We start from the raw sequence: 9,165 nt of genomic DNA on the forward strand, positions 1-9,165 counted from the left end.
AAAACTTTTCACTTGTATTTTATAAGTTTTTCCCCCCTAGTTTTAACTTTTACACTGTCATTTTTGAGGATCCATTTTTAGTTTGCTTTTTGATATGATGTGAGAGTTTGTTAAATGCTGCCAAGTAAAGTATGAACTCATAGTGACCTTATGTAACAAATCTGAATCCTGTCCTATCCTGTGCCATCTCATCATTTCTAACACACTGGAGCACATTCCAACAGTCCTGTGTCAATACATCTAGTTAAGGGTATTCCTCTCTTTTGCTAACCCTCCACGTTTCCAAGCTGATGTGAGATAGAGGTTCAAGGTCCAACTTTACTTCTTTGCATATGGATAAACATTTGTTTCAGCATCATTTGTTTAAAAAGATTACTCTTTTCTTCCATTAAACAATTTTAGCATTCTTGTTGAGAATCAATTTGCCATGAATTTCTGGACTTTCAATTCTATTTCCTAAATCTATTTGTCTATATTTATGTACTTTTGATTATCATTAGCATTGCAACTGGTTTTTGAGATCAAGAAATGTGAATCTTTCAACATATTTCTTTATGATCAAAATTGTTTCGATAATTTTAGGTCCCTGGAATTTCCATATGGATCATTTTTAGTTTTGGTGTGATTTTTTTTGTTGTTGTTGTTTTTAAAAAAATACTCTCATTTCTACAGGAAGGCCATTAGAATGTTGCAAAGGATTCATATTGAGTCTGTAGATTAATTACAGAAGGATTGCCATTTTAACAACAGTAAGTTTTCCAATGTAACGTCTTTCCATTTAGGTAGGTTTTAAAAAAATTTTTCCCAATAATATTGTGTGACTTTAAGGATACAAGTCTCACCATGCTTTTCCTTTGAGTTTGGATGAACGCATACAAATAAATCATATATCAGTTCAACAATTTTTACATGTACAATTCATAGACACTGGCTACACATTTCACTTATTTCACCATTCTTCCTGTTTCTACTCATATTACTACATCACTATTAGCTCAGTTATTTGCCACATGCAGTCATCACCTGTGTAGGACATAGGGAGTTGTACTGCCCACCCAACACTGAGCCTTTCTGGTGGCCTGAATCTACCAGTGACTCTGCGAGAAAATGGTGAGCAACCTCCCTATCCTTCTAACGTCTTTAATTGAGAATTTAATTCTATTCTGATAATATAAGATTTATATTTTTTCACTGTCAAGGTAAAAGACAATTTTCCAGAAAATGATATAATATTTTGTAAAGTAGAACACTAAAAAGCAAGCAAAACTCTCAATGAGGCAGACCTGTAGTGACAACAATAAATTGAAATATTCCAATTGTTGTAAAGATGGCTCAGGACCAGATGATATTCTTTTCTGGTATGTATAAAGTAATATTAAGTCAGAGCCAACTTGATGTCAACGAAAAACAAAATTCACCTCATCAAAGTATATCTGACCCTGATTTACTCTCATTTTCTTTCAATTTTACTAGTTCTATTTGAGTATGAAACTACACATCTACAGAGATGGCACATATGAGTTTTTAGATTATTTAGACACATTCCATTTAGGAAATTCATAATACAGCAAATATACAATTTTTTATGAAAATATCCACTCATGAATTATATACTATCCTCAAATTGCAATTCTGATGTTCTTACCAGTTCTGTAATGTCTTTTTGATTTACAATTTTATTACAAGACTTACTCTTGATGGACCCTCATTCCTTTAAACTGGCAGGCAGTTGACTCAGGTGACAAGTGATGCTTTTTGTCTGCTGTTCAATTTGCAATCACTCCTGAAATCTAAAGTTTCAGTTAGTAGAATACCAAATGTAATCTCAATATAAGATGAAAGAAATAACATCCAAATGGAATACAAAATTTTCTAAAAAAAAAAATCAAAGACAATATAGAATTTTGCTATAGTTTTTTTAAAAAGGCAGATCCAGGATTTAGCTGTGTAAACCAAAAGCAAACCTAATTACTAAAGAAACATATTATAAACATTTCTTTTTTTTCCTTAATAACCAAATGTTTTCACCAATTTGGTGCTAATTTTATTTTGTAAGTCATTCACTCATAGTTGATGGTATAACCACAAAACATATGACACAGAGAGGGGGAAAAATTGAAAAGAAAGAAATGTATTGTTAATTCAAATTAATGTAAAAGACTAAATAGCAAAGAACATTCTCTTCCATGATTTAATAGTGGAATTCAGTAAAAATGTAGAAATTTTGAATGGACAAAGTTGAATAATATTCAGAACAATACAGGATACTGAGTTATAGCCAAGTATAACATTAAAGCACATTAAGGTTTATAAAGCAATGGAATCATTTGTTGCTAGAGGAGGAGACTATCAAAAGAGTAATCAGAGAGCTACTTAGTGGTAATGGTCATCAGGGAAATTCAGAATGTAAATAGTAATAATTCCAATAATAGTAACAGCAGCAATGAATATAACCATTATTTATTGACCATTTCTAATGTACTAACAATCTATATCATTTATTTACTCTTATGATCACCATGACTCTACAAAGAGGGAAATTTTTATTCCCCTTTCATGGTAAGGTTCACAGAGCAAGTAAGTAATAGCCAGACATTCTGACTACAGCTGATGTTATGAAATCTTACATAGCCTTGAATATTGTTTTCTGAGACTCATTTGACACATGTGAATTATATAGGAAAGAAGAATTATTACAGTTTGTCATAATTCTTTTGTACATTTTTTTATTTGAATAAAATGTTATAAAGCAAATTGACTTTCCATACAACCTTTCATATACATTTTGTTTTATCACAATAATTATAATATCTACATTATGGCCTCTCCATTCACCTGTCAATTTGCCAAACTATAGTGGCTTGCATGTTGCTGTGATGCTGACAGCTATGCCATTGTTATTTCAAATACCAGTAGGGTCACCCATTGTGTATAGATTTCAGCAGAACTTCCAGACTAAGACAGACTGAGAAGTAGGAAAGGCAATTCACTTCTGAAACAAAAATATCCCTTGAAAATTTTATAGACAATGGTAGAGCATTGTTGAATACAGTGTCAAAAAATAGGCCCCTCATAGTTGAAGGCACTTAAAATACAGCTGGGATAAAGCTTGCTCCTCACACGGTGTGAGTTAAAAAGTTGACTTTTCAAGCCATTACACTACCTGTCTCTAGTCTCCAGCTACCTTGACTGTAGACACATAGTCTTTCAAATTATCAACAGCTGTGGGACTAGTATAAGAAAGAGAATGTTTTCCACATTATAGAGTGAGATCTTAGCAACAATAGTGGTGAAGAAATTGTGGAGAGACTGTGATGTTGCTGTAAACAGACTGTGGCAAAATGTAACCCGAGACTTCTGGCATTTGTGCTGGCCTCTGTTAAAGGTTGTACTTGCTTATTGGATACTGAAGGAGAATCTGACTTGTAACTACTTTGAGGAAAACCTTACTAGATTATTTGTATTTGTACTACTGAAATGAAACTGGGACTTCTAATAATTGAGGAATTGTGGTGTGATGTTAATCTGCCTTGGGATGCTGGGCTAAACCTGGACTTACTTTGGGTGATAGTCTTTGCATTCTCCATTTCTCAACCTATTTCTCTAATAAACCCCACTCTCATTATCACAACTATGAGTAAAGTCTGTAAGTCAATAACAAACTTCGGATCTGAATGATTGGTAGAAAGAAGTGCAGGAGCATGTGAAGTGGAGTGTCTGAACAAGTAGCTGGTTTTTTGGGACTATGGATGTTAGTTATTTTTGAAGATAATTCTATTTTATGAAGTGGATAGAAGTCAGACTTGGCATGGTCACCCCCACATCCCATCATCTCCTTTTGCAATAATGCATATAGAACAAAGCTTTCATTAAATTAAGGACCTTCATTTGCTAATGTAGTAAAACACAAATGATGATAAACAAGGACAAAGTAGAAATATAGGAAAATTGGAAGTTGTAAAAAATGAAATGGAATGATTTGGCATCCTAGGCATTGTGGTGGTGGTGGGTGGGTATGTGCCATCAAGCTGAGTATCACTCCTAGCAACCCTATGAGAGCAGATCTGAATCCTGTCTTATACTCTGCTATCCTCACTGTTTCTGATACACTTGAACCTATTGCTGTTGCCATCATTTCAATCCCTTTCAACTGGAGTTTTCCTCCCTTTCACTGACCATTCACTCAAGTACAATACCCCTTTCCAAGTAATAGTTTTTCCTACCAGCAATGACAACAATGAGAGAGATCTGTTGGTCTAGTGGATAGAAAGTGATGTTATCAAGGCAAAATTGGATGATTTTAATCTGTGGCCCTCAGGCCTGATTAATTGTTTTTGACTAAACTAAGTGGTGTAGCACTTATCTGTCCATTTGCTGTACAGAGGTAACTTGTGGTTGCTGTGATGTTAAATTCTGTGACACTGATGTGTCAAATGTGATAATGGTTACCTATGGTGGATAGTGTTTGGTGGAGCTCTGCAATTAAAACAAGCTTGGAAGCAAGTACAGTTATATCATGTGCATAATGCAGATTGTTGATTAGTCTTTATCTGATTTTATGCTATATTCTTCTTCATAGAGTCTGGACTCATGAAGCATACAGATTTAATATATATGGAGAAAGGATATACCCTTGATGCAGATCTTTCCCAATTTTAAACCATATGTGTTTGTGTTCCTTTGTTCTGTCCAGACAACAGCTTCTTGTGCTAGGTATATCTTTTATATAGACACAATTAAGTGTTTGGAAATTTCCATTCTTCTCTTAGGCCCAAATATACATCAACAAATGAATGGATTGAGAAATTGTGGTGCATTCACACAATGGAATATTATGCATCACAAAGGAGGAACAATTTCATCAAATCATATGTAACATGGGAAGGCTAGAGAGCATTATGCTGAGTGAACTAACTCAGCCTCATAAGGACAAATACTGCATATGACCGCTATTGTAAAAATAGAAAGATAATTAGTAGGATGTGGATAAAAATTCAAAGATGGGATTTGAGGATGACGGGTACTGAAAGTGGGGAGGGAGAAAAAATTACAGGGACATAGAGCTTTGTAGTTGTGGAGAGAGAGGGTGAAATAATTGGGATGGATCCAGTGGGGACCTGAAAATACAGAGTGATAGGGTACATAGAATAATGGTAACTAATTTTATAAAACACAATATATGGGAAAGATCATATTAAATACAATATTTATGAAAAAAGTGTGTGAAACACAGTATACATGAACAAAATACAATATTTGAATGCAAACCAATGTAAAATTTTAAAAAGAAAAAATGAAAAATCAAGACTAAGGTATTCTTGAACTAAGCCTTGACATTTTCAATTGCTTCCTCTGTATCTGCAAGCTTGAAAATTAAAAAGTCTGATAGAATCCAAAGAACTTACGTCTTTGGATTGTGGTGTTGAAGAATATTGAATGTGCCATGGTATTGCCATGATATTTGTCAATATTCAAGGAACAAACAAATCTGTCTAGAAGCAAATGCAACCAGAGTGTTCCTGAAAGGCAAAGATGGTCATTTAACTCATTTACTTTTGGTATATTTTCAGAAGGAATGAGTCCTTTCAGAGAGAAGAACATTACTGAGAAAGGTAGAGACAGTCAGTAAAAGGGAGGAAGGTGTTCAATAAAATAGATTGACAGACTCAGTGACTATCATAAAATGGGTTTCAGCATAAGAGATTGTGAGGATGGTGCAGGATAAGGCAAGCTTCTGATCTATTGTTCACAAAACTGCTATAAGTTGTAGCTGACAACACTAACAACACACATTACTGCCCTGTATTTCCTATTTTGTCTTTATTAGGGTTCATCTCATTCATCCTTCTAGCCTCTCTTTCTGCTTTCTGAGTTTTATCTATAGGAAAATTATGGCCTTTAGAACTTGCAATGTTGACTGTTCAAAGTAATGAGTACCTACCTATTGTGATAACTTGTATACTATTCAACTGAAAATGGAACTATTGGGATGAATTTTGTTTCTGGCTCCAAGGGTAACTGAGGGTCTTTGTCTTAGGCCTTCCATTTGTCTCTTTTTGACAAGTCCATCTGACATTTTTTAATTTTTTTAACATTATTTTCAATATTTGAGAGGATATTGAGTATCTCATATAGCCCAAGACAGGGTTAAGTAAAAAGGGAAAGGGAGGGGCTCACACAAAGGAATTCATAAAACCCCAAAGGCTGGCATTTACAGACTACCAAAAGGATCTCAGCCATTATCATAATATATATCGAACCCCCACTTTCCTGTATCTCTCTGTTGAAGTTCTCAAAAGAAAAAGAATGTTTGAGTCAATTTTGTCTGGTCTTCTATGGCAAGCTCATGATGTAGAAATCTTTCCCCCTAAAGTTTATGAAAATGAGACTCCTGAAATGCTATGAGTATATTTATGACTATTTTTCAGAAAAGATCAGGTTGGAAAGAAGCCCCAGAAGAGCAAGAGGAAACACATCAGAAGTCTTTAATAAGATTGTTACAGAATTAAATGAAAAACAAACATTGAAACAGTGAATGTACAAGTGATAATAAAAAGGAAGTGCTCCGTGTTGTGAATCCTAGAATCAAGACAATATCTGTGATCAAATGAGACTTCTTCATCTGAGCTGTTGGTGAAGGAGAAATTACTAAAACAAGTAGCTTCAGAATTGATGTGGAATATCACTACAAAGCTGTCAGGGCAAAGCCAGGGCCAAACACCTGAAGCACATAATTCAGCAGGTTTCTCTAACACTCGAGATAAGAGAGAAAATGAAATTGCTCTGCAGTGCAAAACAAGATCCATGAAAATAGATGAGAAATGCATTTCAACTTGATTCACAAGATCAAATCATCTAGGGAAAATATTTGGAGTGCCAAGTGCTTGATGAGCACACTGAACAATGATAATGTTGAAAGAGACCGTTCCTCTCAAAGTGGGCACCAAATTCAGGGTGAGCTTGCAGTCAGATGGGCCAGGTTAGGCTGTGTACTTGAAGAGAAGAGGCAGTAATGTGGTTTTTCTCTGTTCCTTCCAGGGAAACCATGTTTAGAAACATATCATATTTTGTTTTAAGTTGCCATTAAATTGATTCTGCATCATGGTGACCCTATTTGTGTTAATGAAACTGAACTCCATAGGGTTTTCAAGGCTTTGACCTTTCAGAAGTAGATTAACAGGCTTGTCTTCTGAAGAGTGATTGAGTGGATATGAAGCTCCAATCTTCTGACTGGTAGTCAAACACTTACTCGTTTACATTAGCCAGTGACTCCAGACCTTTAGAAATACTACAAGGGGACTAATTAACAGTTCCAGTTCAAAGGCAGAATTCTTATTTTCCAAGAGAAAGATACAGTTAATCTTGACCAGTGCACCTCAAAAGTAACCAGCATCTGTGTGTTGGGTAAGACGTGGGTCTAACCACGATACTGAGCAAATTGCAGAGGAACATCTAGACTGAAACAGATGAGCAAGAAAGACTTTAGGATCTACTTCTGAAAATCAGCTGGTAAAAGCCCAAACAATTATGATGCTCAAATCCAGGGGACACAATAACACAACGGAATCATAGATGCTGTTGAGTTATGCCTCATGAAAAATTGACCTGAACCCTGCCATATCCTGTGCCATTCTTACCATCTCTTACACACTAGAGCCCATTGTTGAAGTCACCATGTCAATCCAACTTGTTGGGAGTCTATAATGTCCTTCTCTGACCCTCCATCTAGCCAAACATAATGTCCCTTTCCAAGAACTAACATCATCTAGCTACATGTCCAAAGTATGAGATATAAAGTTTTATCACGTTTTCTCTAAGACATATATCTTCATTCTTTTGGAAATCCATGGGATAGTCAGTATTCTTCTCTAACACCACACCTCAAAGGCATCAATTCTTCTCCTGTTATCCTCATTCGTGGTCCAACTCTGATGCATTGCAGGTGATTGAGAAGACTATGGGCTGAAGCAGGTGTAACTTAGTCCTCAAAAATTACATTATTGCTCTTCAATATTTTGGAGAAGTTCCTGACTGTGGACTTGCCCAATACATCTCCTGATTTCCTGACTGCTGGTACCAAGGGTGCTGATTGTTGATCCAAGTAAGATTAAATCATTGACATGCTCGATCCTTTCTCTATCATGATGTTGACTACTGGTTCTGTGGTTAGGACTTATGTTTTTGTGATGTTGCAATGTAATTCATACTGAAGACTGTATTTCTTGAACTCCTACAGCAAGCATTTCATATCATCCTCACTTTCAGTAAGCAAAATTGTATCATCTGAATATTGCAGGTTATTGATGTATCTTCCACTATTGTGATGTGACATTCCTCATCACAGAGTCCAGCTTCACAAATCATTTGCTCAGCATACAGATGAAATAGATCGGGAGAAACAATACACCTTGACCCACATCCTTCCTGATTTTAAACCATGAAGTGTTTCCTTAGTTCATTCAAATAACAGCTTCTTGATCTAGGTATCAGCCATAACAGGTCCACTGTAATTGTGGTTGTATTGATGTAGCCATTTTGCTTGATCAGATATCTTCTTAATATTAGTTTCAGCCATACCCAAATTATTAATGTATGTACAACAAGTTTGTTTTTTTTTTTTTAACAAGTTTTACTTATAATTGTACACAACAGCTCGGTGAACAGTCTATGACTGATTTTTTTTAAAATTACTTATCAAAATTTACCTGGTTACTCCCTCTGATAAGCCCTTTAGTTATTCTATTCCTAAGTATCATATTTGGACCATATATATTAATTTTTTTGTGAACTTTTTAGTCAACAGAATTGAAGCCTTAAAAAACCAAAACAAAGGTCAGTTCCTGTTAACCAGCTTGCAAAATCAAACAATGCCACCTAAGCCCTCCTTAACATCTTTTCCCTGGATTCACCCCATTTTAGTAGGATGTCATTTTAGAAGATATTCCTTGCCCCCCATTTTTCACAGTGTGAATATAAGATTGAAACCAAAGTCACTTCATCTTGCTCACTTACTACTATTTCTACCTGAATATGTAACTTTGTGAAAATCTGTTCCAAGACATAGTAAATCATCTGGTTAATGTGTAGTTGACATTTGAATACCCCTAGACATGGTTCCATAGGAGAAGGATGGGCAAAATCCGCCTATGTGATTAACTGCCTCTG

Source organism: Elephantulus edwardii, unplaced genomic scaffold (genome assembly GCF_000299155.1).
Source record: "Elephantulus edwardii isolate Elephantulus edwardi_28Jun2011 unplaced genomic scaffold, EleEdw1.0 scaffold00032, whole genome shotgun sequence".
Classification (NCBI taxonomy): domain Eukaryota; kingdom Metazoa; phylum Chordata; class Mammalia; order Macroscelidea; family Macroscelididae; genus Elephantulus; species Elephantulus edwardii.